Here is a 12,367-nt window from a genome sequence, read left to right on the forward strand (position 1 = left end):
CAAATATGATAAGAGATAGACCCGGGGGCCATAGGTTTCACTAGAGGCTTCTTCAAGATAGCATAAGTATTACGGTGGGTGAACAAATTACTGTCGAGCAATTGATAGAAAAGCGCATAGTTATGAGATTATCTAGGCATGATCATGTATATAGGCATCACGTCCAAAACAAGTAGACCGACTCCTGCCTGCATCTACTACTATTACTCCACACATCGACCGCTATCCAGCATGCATCTAGAGTATTAAGTTCATAAGAATAGAGCAACGCATTAAGCAAGATGACATGATGTAGAGGGATAAACACATGCAATATGATATAAACCTGAAAGCACAAGTGCTCCCTAGGTGGTTTTGTTAATTAATGTCAACATATCTCTTGTTGGACTAACACTTTTATCTAGTATGTTTCAGATAAGTTCAACAATGGAGTGGCATTAACTAAAGGATGTGGGAACTCCTTCAAGATGCTAAGGACAAAGGATTGGCTCAAGCTTCAAGCTCAAGACTTTTCATTTTACATTTTAGTGATCCAAGATCACATTGAGTCTATAGGAAAAGCCAATACTATCAAGAAGGGATGAGGTGTTGCTTAATGAGTTTCTTCCTCCACAGTGCTTAGTGATATGCTCCAAAACCCTCAACCACTTTCCCACTTCCACACATATGACCTAAACCTAAAGTCAAACTCGGCCCCACCGATTCTTTCTATCCGGCGCCACCGAGTTCCGATGTCTTAGACACTGCCACAAACCCTAGGCAAATCGGTCTCACCGATAGGGATCTCGGTCTCACCGAGATGGGATTGTAATCTCTCTGTGTATGTCCATTACCAAAATCGGTCTCACCAAGTTTGAGCAATCGGTACTACCGAGATTAAAATGCAAACTCTCTGGTTAGCTTATTACAAAATCGGTCCCACCGAGTTTGTGTAATCACACTACAAGAAATATGTCAACTTGTGACCTTGACTATTGGTCACTAAAAGGTCATTGTTTTTCATTTGTGACCTTTTTTTGACCAAAAACAGAAGGTCAAATGCTGAGGGTCGTTAACTGACTATAGCGACTTTCTCTGTGAGAAGGTCGTTGACGTTTACGACCAAAATATTCCTACTGTGGTGTTTTGGTCACTAGCAACCTCCCCAGGCCACGTAGGCATCCAGCGTGGCAAGCTGATGTGGCACAAGATTCATCCCGGTCCAATTAGGTGTTTTACATGGGCCGAGCCCATTAATTCAGCCTTTCTATATATTTTTTTGTGTCAATTTTTGGTCGATTTCATGGGCCTAGCCCAACATTGTAGCCTTTTTTATTGTTGGCCCGTGGCCTTTTATTATTTATTTCTTTTCTATTTTCAGCCATTATATATTCAAGTTGGTCCCACTAGTCAAATGGGTCCCACTTGTCATGATCATTTCTCAAATTGGTCCCACATGTCAGAAATATACAAAATTGATAGATTATTTTCATAAGTGGACCCATTGGTCAAGTTTCCATTTCACAAGTTTTCAGATCACATACATAATCAAAAAGAATCATCAAATATTCCACTAAATAAATCTATTACAATCTTTACAACACATATATGCTATAATATGCTACTCTTCACTAAGTAGAACTTGACGGCTTCACACTTCACAGCTTCACACTTGCTTCATACTTCACAGCTTCACAATTGAGCATCTGTAAAGAGGAACAACCACAAATTTAAATCTCAATTGCAGTATATGCAGAAGCAGTTAAAAGTTGAAACAACATCAATTAAACACACGCGCATAGAAACATAGGAGTCAAAATGCAGTATAGGACCAGGACAAGGAAACTCCTGTTATCAAATCAACACACAGCTTGTAGCAAAACAGCACAGAAACATGTGGATATCTCATGTGAGCATCATGCTGTGGTTTTATTAAACAATGATATAGCAATAGAATACAATATCTTCAATGCAAACCAGTAAGAGAATTGCTCCTGCTAGCTGCTGTTGCTGCCACAAAACGCATGACAAGCTATGGATCTGGATTATGGACTAAGATCCAACACAACGTATGTACAATGAAGTGCAGATATGCATCTAGCAGGAAATCTAAGTGAACATGGTTTGTACTTCTCACATAAATCTTTACTCTTGTAAATGCAAAGCTATGTTTGATCCCAGACGACATGAGCTGATGATTATAATGTATGACATCCTACTGAAGCAAAAAACAACTCCTGACTTATTACTACAAAGAAAATAGTTTTTCCCAAGCCTCCATTTTAACAATGTATAAATCTGCACAGGCATACACTGTTATGTCACTGCCTCCTAAGTATATAGTGACAGCCAATTTAAATTCAGCATACAAAGTTTAATAGATGCTGGACTGGAATATGCCTTGGTCACCTAAGGAACCGGATCAGCTTGTTTCTTTAATACACGAAAGGTGACGCCTATCATACAAGCAGGCAGGCAACTGTCCTAGAAACTTCATGATCTAAATAGATTACAAGATGAACTCCCCGGAAAAAATCACTAATTGAACTGATCTAGAAGGTTACTACAGTGCTACTACATGGCTGCACTAAAGAATGTGAAGATGCAGTTCTAGATACGTAGGATGTGAATCAATTTTGGTTGTACAAGTAGAGTAATGCACCACACTCCTAGTGATTTTAATTGAATTCAGTTAAATTTTATTGAAAGTATCTGTCGTTCCAACAGCAAAAGGAAAACACCTGTCAAGCAAAACTGTGTAATCATCTGAATCTAAAAAAACAACTTAGAAAAGGGAAATGCATATTGTGTCAGAAAGTTTAATGTGCAATAGTACTACATATTCTGTATGATCGTTGTGGAGTAACGCCCAGAAATCCAACAATGAACAACACTTGTATCCTCCAAACAGCACATGATGTATGTTAAAGCGTCAGGCAAAAAACTACTGAATGTACAAGACCCATCTAGAATACAGCAGCCACAAATTGTGTCAGGATTTTTAAACAAAACACATATTTAAGTTCCAAGCACATGTAAAATACCAAGCACATCTTCAGTTCACTACAGCAATCAAGCTACAATTTTTGACCATTCTGCAGTAATGCCTAGAAATCCAACAACAATGACGATACAGAAGTCTGGCTGCATTCAGAAAAAATAGATGATCATTCATAAGTCCGGCTGCATTCAGAAAAAACAGATGAACATTCATAAGTCCGGCTGCAACATACAGTAGTTCCAGACCCTGGTAAGCAAAACTAAACCTGTTTCTAGCCTAGAACAGAGATATTGCACAATTAACAAAGCTTATGGAGAACAACAGGACATGGCATGTATTCAATGATTCAGTAGCATTGCTAAATTCAGAAAAGGAGAAACAAGGTTCAGCTGACATTTATCTACTGCAGAAATTATCCACATTCCACAACACAAGATAGCATCAAACTTAACAGTGGAGGATTGGGTACATATCATTTCCTAGTTAAGATACCATACCAAACAGTAATTCCATCATAGAATGCACAACCAAGAGTCAAAAGTAATTCATAACTGCCCTCAGGTGAGAAGCTACAAAATTTGATGCAATCTCAACTGACCACAGCCAAGTTCCAATGACGAACATCTTATACTTCATGACAGGGATCTCAAGACCTACCCCTTCTGTCCTGAAGATCAACCAGAATTTTACCTGCCCCAGGTGGCGCCGGAGATGGATGCTTCTGCTACTGGCCTTCACCGCCCCTGACGCTGCTGCTCATGGACGGAAACCGCATTGCATCAGGGAAGAGGATGGAAGGGAATGCAATGGAAGAAGAAATCGAAAAGGAGAGGAGAGGAGAGGGGGCTGACCGTCAGGGTTCTCCATGGCGTCAGCGTCGGGGCAGGCTTCCCGTCCATGCCATGGCGGCCCGGAGCGCGAGCGACGACGACGTGCTGGATGGATCTGCTAGCGAGAGGAGACGAGGTGAGGAAGAGAGGATCTGGTAGGTATAGGAGACGAGGTGAGGAAGAGAGGGGAGCAAACTTAGTCGCTGGAGACACGCCGACGACGCGGTGGACCAAACCCTATCCATGTGAGATGGTCGCGCATGGCCGCTGGAGCACGCGAGCACCGGATCTGGGCAGAGCGCGAGGCCGCCGCCGCTCCTCCCCCACCGCGGGGCCGGGTGCGGGTCACATCCCATGAAAGGAGACAGAGACGGAGCCGGCGCGGACATGGATGGGACTCGAACGTGTGGCGGAGGTGGTTGCCGAGGTGGGCGTGGAGACGGGGTGGGTCGCCGGGATTCGTGGCGTGGAGGAGGCGCCGTGAGGAGGGGAGGAGAGGGCGAGGGAAGGAGGGCGCCGCCGCTGGCGACGGGAAGCGAGAGAGAGAGGGAGGCGGCGTCGATCTGGATCGGGGAGAGAGAGAGAGGGAGGCGGCGTCGATCTGGATCCAGAAGGAGGAGTGGTGTGAGGCGGCGGTGGGGGGTTGTGTTAGGGCTAGTTTTTTTTAGAAGTGTTAGGGCTAGGTGGGTGATAGGGTGGGGGGCGAGGGCTGCCGTTGGATCCACGAGGATCCAACGGTGCTTGATGCATGATCCGCATGAGATGGCTATGGCCCAATCAGAACGCAGTACGTGTGTATACCGTTATGACCATTTAGTATTGGACGTTATGACCATTCAAAATTGGTCGTGGTCAAATAAAAATAAAGTGTAAAATCATGTCACCATTTTAATTTTTATGTTTTGAGTGTCCAAAATGAATTTTTTTGTGAAGAGGCTATCAAATATTTGCACGAGGTGCATCTTGGAATTCCAAACAATGTTGTCTAAGAGAGTTTACATTTTCTTTGCACGGAAAATTCATTTTTTATTTTTCGAGTCCCCGAAATGAGGTTTTTTTGTGAAGAACCTACCAAATAATTATTGCAAAATTGCACCAAATAATTTTTCTAAAATACTAGGCCATATTTAATGCACAATTGACCAAATGGTTGGGTGTAAAAAGTTTTGATCCACCTCTGGTGAAAAAGACAAATTTCCGCCGATTCAGCTGGAAGCGGGTCAAATTTGAACTGCAGCTACCTCATAGTTTGCTATTTATTTTTTTCAAAAAATCATTTATAGGTACATAAGTATCTATTTAATCATAGAAACACCAAAAAAATTCCAAGATTCAACCACTAGATAGGAACGGTCATTCCCGCTGTTTTGACCGCATTTTGAAACAGGCATAAAAAATTCAAAAAAAATCAAAAAATTGGAAAACCTTCGCATTGTGTCATTATATATGACCAAGTTTCCAAGAAAAATAATAAACTTGTAATACGGAAATTATTTTTAAAAAGTGTTCTCAGAAATGAGCTATCATGCGTGAAGATTCATGGCTTTCAAGCCAAATGATCAATCTTATGGCCACATTCATGGCATTGTTTGTTCAAATGATCTCATATTGTGCACAAGGGTGCATATTGGAATTCCAAACAATTTTGCCTAAGGGAGTTTTCACTTTCTTTGCACGGAAAATTAATTCTCCATTTTCCAAGTGCCTGAAACGAGTTTTTTTTGCGAAGGAACTACCATATATTTGTTGCAAAATTGGACCTAATAAATTTTATAAAATACTAGGACATATTTAATGCACAATTTACCAAATGGTTGGGTGTAAAAAGTTTTGATCCACCTCTGGTGAAAAAGACAAATTCCCGCCGATTCAGCTGGAAGCGGGTCAAATTTGAACTGAAGCTGCCTCATAGTTTGCTATTTATTTTTTACAAAAATCCTTTCTAGGTACATAAGTATCTATTTAATCACAAAAACACAAAAAAATTCCAAGATTCAACCACTAGCTAGGAACGGTCAAGCCCGCCGTTTTGACCGCATTTTGAAACGGGCATAAAAAATTCAAAAAAAAATCAAAAAATTGTAAAACCTTCGCATTGTGTCATTATATATGACCAAGTTTCTAGGAAAAATAATAAACTTGTAATACGGTAATTATTTCAAAAAAGTGTTCTCAGAAATGAGCTATCAAGCGTGAAGATTCATGGCTTTCAAGCCAAATGATCAATCTTATGGCCACATTCATGACATAGTTTGTTCAAATGGTCTCATATTGTGCACAAGGGTGCATCTTGGAATTCCAAACAATGTTTCCTAAGGAAGTTTTCATTTTCTTTGCACGGAAAATTCATTTTTCATTTTCTGAGTGCCCAAAAGGAGGTTTTTTTGCGAAGGAGCTACCAAATAATTGTTGCAAAATTGGACCTAATCAATTTTATAAAATACTAGCCATATATAATGCACAATTGACAAAATGGTTGGGTGAATTTTTTTTGATCCACCTCTGGTGAAAAAGACAAATTCCCGTCGATTCAGTTGGAAGCGGGTCAAATTTGAACTGCAGCTGCCTCATAGTTTGCACTTTATTTTTTTCGAAAATCATTTCTAGGTAAATAAGTATCTATTTAATCATAAATACATGGTTTGATGGCGAGATATCGAGGTTTGGACGGTGGCCGAGGGCCCCAACTCTAGAGCGCGTAAGCTTGCATGCCCGCCGCGTGGTCACCGCATGACCGTGGCGTTGCCATGTGTTCTGGGCGGCCTAGGCATGTCTAGTGGGTTGGGCACTCCCCAGGTAGGTGCTAGGAAGAAAATCACAACATAAGATTCTCACGAGGAGACCGATCGATGCTCAAACATGATTTGCGGTACGGAAAATGCACATGGCTAATGGGCGTGAGTTTTGGCTGAGGATGATCAGTTACTGAGAAGATCGTCTTCAAAAATTTTCACCTCAAAAGGAGGAGCCTAGGTGGTACTTGCTTTACAAAGTACCACACTGGACATAAATACGACTGTTGAAGCTGGGCTCAAAATAATGAATGGATTGAGTTGGCATTTGGTGGAGGATGGTTATTTGGGCATAGGAAAGCACCGTAGAAAATGGATACCATTTGGACATGCCAAAGCGGTACTTCCTTCACAAAGTGCTGCTCTGAACAGAATAGGAAAATGAATATTTTCGAATTATTTTTGAACTAGGCAAGGAATGTTTTTGACATATTTGATGAAGATATGATCCAAAACATTTACGAGAATTTTTTGGGAATTTACCTAACCAACTCTCTTGAAAGCTTATTACCAAAATCGGTCTCACCGAGTTTGTGTAATCGGTCTTACTGAGATTACGTTATGCCCTAACCCTAACCATATTGGTCCTACCGATTTGCATATCGGTCCCACCGGAAATCCTAACGGTCACTAGATTTACTAAATCGGTCCGACCGAGTTTGTTGATTCGGTCCCACCGAGTTTGGTAAATTGTGTGTAACGGTTACATTTTGTGTGGAGGCTATATATGCCCCTCCACCTCCTCTTCATTCGTGGAGAGAGCCATCAGACAGAACCTACACTTCCAGCATACATTTTCTAAGAGAGAACTACCTACTCATGTGTTGAGGCCAAGATATTCCATTCCTACCATATGAATCTTGATCTCTAGCCTTCCCCAAGTTGCTTTCCACTCAAATCTTCTTTCCACCAGATCCAAGTCCCATGAGAGAGAGTTGAGTGTTGGGGAGACTATCATTTGAAGCGCAAGAGCAAGGAGTTCATCACCAACACACCATTTGTTACTTCTTGGAGAGTGGTGTCTCCTAGATTGGCTAGGTCTCACTTGGGAGCCTCCGACAAGATTGTGGAGTTGAACCAAGGAGTTTGTAAGGTCAAGGAGATCGCCTACTTCGTGAAGATCTACCGCTAGTGAGGCAAGTCCTTTGTGGGCGACGGCCATGGTGGGATAGACAAGGTTGCTTCTTCATGGACCCTTCGTGGGTGGATCCCTCCGTGGACTCGCGCAACCGTTACCCTTCGTGGGTTGAAGTCTCCATCAACGTGGATGTATGATAGCACCACCTATCGGAACCACGCCAAAAACATCTGTGTCTCCAATTGCGTTTGAATCCTCCAAAACCCTTCCCTTTACATTCTTGCAAGTTGCATGCTTTACTTTCCGCTGCTCATATACTCTTTGCATGCTTGCTTGTTATGTATTGTGAATGTTAAACTTGTTCCTAAACTCCACTTAAAGTTAAAGAAGTTAAAAACTGCAACTTTGGTACTTCGTGTCTAATCACCCGCCCTCTAGACACCTCTTCTCAAGGTCCTACAAGTGGTATCAGAGCATTGGTCTCCATTGCCTTGATTTATCACCATTGGAGGAAGATGGATGAGTCTACTTTGGGGAGTCTTAGACATAGAGTGCCTATTCTTGATGGAGAGTATTTTCATGAATGGAAAAATGAGATGCTTGTAATTTTCAATCAATATCATTAGAACAAGTATGTTGCTAGCCCTTGTGCACCTCATGTTGATCCTATGCATCCTACCCTTGATGAGTCTATTGACATGATCTGCAATCTTAGAACTGCCGAACTTATCATTAAAGGATTGCCTAGAAACTTGATTGGATGTTTGCCTACTCTTAAGTGTGCCTACACTATATGGAAATTTCTTGAGGAACACTTTCCAAATTATTCCTTGAAAAATTTAGATGAAATTCTCCATAAATCTATTGCTTTGAGTAAGATGAATACTAGTGATCCAATGTTTGGTGATCGTCTATTTGAGCTTACAAACCTTATGCGTGCCAAAGGAGATGTTGGAATTATTAGTGATATTATGTCAGGAGGAAAGGAATGGGTTCTTGATAGTGGATGTACCGATCACATCACCGGAGATAAAGGCATGTTTCGTGAGCTTGCTGAAAATGATAGTCCTTGAAAGTATGTCACTTTCGGTGACAACTCAAAGGATAAGGTGGTTGGCCTTGGTAAGGTGGCCATATCACATTATAGCTCCATACAAAATGTCATGCTCGTTGAATCTCTTGGCTACAACTTACTTTCACTATCTAGACTTGCTGATTTCGGTTTCAATGTCCTATTTACTGAAGTAGATTGCCAAGTGTTTCGTCAAGACAATCATAAAATGGTCTTTAGCGGTGTGCGTAGAGGTGATCTATACATTGTTGATTTTACTAAAAAGGCTCAACCTAAAACTTGCTTCATTGCTAAATCCTCAAAAGGTTGGTTATGGCATAGACGACTAGGTCATGTTGGCATGAGAAACCTTGACAATCTTATTAAAGGAAATCATATCCTTGGTGTTAACGGTGTCATATTTGATAAGGATAGACTTTGCAGTGCTTGTCAAGTAGGTAATCTGGTTGGAGGAAGGCATCCCGTGAAGAAAATTATGACCACAAGGAGGCCACTCAAGCTACTTCACATGGATCTTTTTGGTCCCAACTCTTACAAAAGTCTCCGTGGAAATTCCTTTGGTCTAGTTATAGTTGATTATTTTTCAAGATTTATGTGGGTGCTATTTCTTGATGATAAATCACAGGTTCAAAAGATCCTCAAAAACTTCGCTAGGAAGGCCCAAAATCAATTTGAAGTGAAGATCAAGAAGGTTCATAGCGACAACGGAACGGAGTTCAAGAACGCAAATGTGGACACCTTTCCCGACAAAGAAGGGATTTCACACGAGTTCTTGGCTACGTACACACCTTAACAAAATGGAGTTGTTGAGAGGAAGAACCGGACACTCATCGAAACGGCGAGAACGATGCTTGATGAGTACAAGACACCGAAGCACTTTTGGGCAGAAGCGGTTGAGACAGCTTGTCATGCAACAAATCACTTGTATCTTCAGAAGCTACTCGGCAAGACGGCATACGAGCTCCTCACCGGTAACAAACCCCAAGTTGGATACTTTCGAGTATTCGGCTCAAAGTGCTACATTCTTGACAAGCATCGTCATTCTAAATTTGCTCCTAAGTCTCATGAAGGTTTCCTACTAGGTTATGGCTCAAACTCTCACACTTACCGTGTCTACAACAATTTCACCTAAAAGGTTGAAGAGACGGTAGATGTGAAGTTTGATGAATCTAACGGCTCGCAAGTAGAGCAATTGCCAATTGATGTAGGAGACAATGATCCTTCAGAAGCAATCCAAGACTTGTCTATTGGCAAGGTTCGTCCAACAGAGGTGAAGGAGAGTACCTCGTCCGTCCAAGTGGAAGTTTCTACTTCACGACAAGGTGAACCAATAATTGATACGGAAGCATCCAAAAGTGGGACACACCAAGATGAAAAAAACAAGTAAGTACATCATGATGAACGTCAACAACCTCCTTCTCCACCACGACAAGAGAACGATGACGCCAACAATGAAGAAGGCCAAGAAGAAGAACAAGATGAAGAAGAAGTTCAAGCAAGAACCAAGCAAAAGCTTTCACGAGTTCGAGCAAGAGTTGTTAAAGACCATCCTGTCGAGCAAATCTACAATGATATTCAAACCGGGAGAATCACTCGCTCTAAAACTCGTTTAGCTAACTTTTGTGAAAACTATTCTTTCATCTCTAGCATTGAACCTATGAAGGTCGAAGAAGCATTGGAAGATCCGGATTGGATAAATTCTATGCATGAAGAGCTACACAACTTTGAGAGGAACCAAGTTTGGACATTGGTTGAGAAGCCCGACAACAACCACAACATCATCGGTACCAAATCGGTGTTTCGCAACAAGCAAGATGAAGATGGACAAGTAGTTCGCAACAAAGCACGTCTCGTCGCCCAAGGCTACACACAAGTCGAAGGTATGGACTATGGTGAGACTTACGCTCCCGTTGCTAGACTTGAGTCCATTCGCATCTTACTTTCCTATGCTAATCATCATGATATCACCTTGTACCAAATGGACATTAAAAGTGCTTTTCTAAATGGTGAAATAGAGGAGGAAGTTTATGTTAAGCAACCTCCCAACTTTGTCAATCCTAAGAAACCCAATCATGTTTACAAACTTCACAAAGCTCTTTATGGTCTTAAACAAGCTCCTAGAGCGTGGTATAAATGCTTGACCAAGTTCCTCATTGAAAAAGGCTTTGAAATTGGGAAAATAGATTCTACTCTTTTTACTAAAAGGGTTAATGGAGAACTATTTGTGTGCCAAATCTATGTTGATTATATTATATTTGGTTCAACTAACCCTCATTTTAGTGAAAAGTTTGGGAAGCTAATGTCGGAGAAGTTTGAGATGTCTATGATGAGTGAACTCAAATTCTTTCTTGGGTTGCAAATGAAGCAAACTAAGGAAGGTACCTTTGTTTCTCAAACTAAATACACCAAGGACTTATTCAAGAAGTTCAATATGCAAGTATGCAAAGGTATGACTACACCCATGCCTACTAGTGGACATCTTGACTTGACCAAAGATGGTGAACCAGTTGATCAAAAGGTTTATCGCTCTATGATTGGTTCATTGTTATATCTATGTGCTTCACGTCCCGATATCATGCTAAGTGTGTGCATGTGTGCACGATATCAAGCTGCTCCTAGAGAATGTCATGTTAAGGCCGTGAAAAGGATAGTGAGATACTTAATCCATGCACCAAATTTTGGCATTTGGAATCCTAAGAGGGCCTCTTTCAATCTTGTTGGCTACTCCGACTCGGACTATGCCGGAGACAAGGTTGATAGAAAGTCCACTTCGGGTACTTGTCAATTTCTTGGTAGATCTCTTGTGTCTTGGTCCTCCAAGAAACAAAACTCGGTATCCTTATCCACCGCCGAAGCGGAATACATTGCCGCTGGTTCATGTTCTGCTCAATTACTCTGGATGACCCAAACTCTTAAAGATTACGGGATATATGTGAAACATGTTCCATTGCTTTGTGACAATGAAAGTGCTATCAAAATTGGTCATAATCCCGTACAACATTCTCAAACTAAGCATATTGAAGTTCGTCATCATTTCATTCGATATCATGTTGCTAAGGGTGACATTAATCTTAAGCATGTTCGCACCGAAAAGCAATTAGCGGATATATTCACTAAACCTCTTGATGAGAAAGTGTTTTGCAGGTTAAGAGGACAATTGAACATCATTGATGCTTCAAACTTGGAGTAGACACTCCATTGGATACATGCAATACATGAGCTTATGACTAATCCTTGATATCTCTCTTATGATGCAAATCTTATGTCTTGAATACATTTACATCTTGCATGTTACCTAACCCATGTAGGTACTTTGTCGCAGTAAATGACCACGGGTAGCCTAGCCGGCTCCCCCTAGTTCTTGAAAAAATAATAAGGCTGATCGAACCGTCAAGCATCCAAGGCGCGGGGCCGCCTTCCCCCGGCCGGCTACCCCCTTCGCCGGCTACCGGGGCGGCCTGGCGAAGAGCCCTCCCAAAGAAAGCTGGCCACCGCCTGGCCGACTCCATAAAGCCGGCCACCACATGGCCGACTCCAGAAAGCCGGCCACCACAGGGCCAACTCCAGAAAGCTGACCATCACACGGCCAACTCCAAGAAGCCGGCCCCCAATAGG

Source organism: Triticum aestivum, chromosome 4B (assembly GCF_018294505.1).
Source record: "Triticum aestivum cultivar Chinese Spring chromosome 4B, IWGSC CS RefSeq v2.1, whole genome shotgun sequence".
NCBI classification, from domain to species: Eukaryota; Viridiplantae; Streptophyta; class Magnoliopsida; order Poales; family Poaceae; genus Triticum; species Triticum aestivum.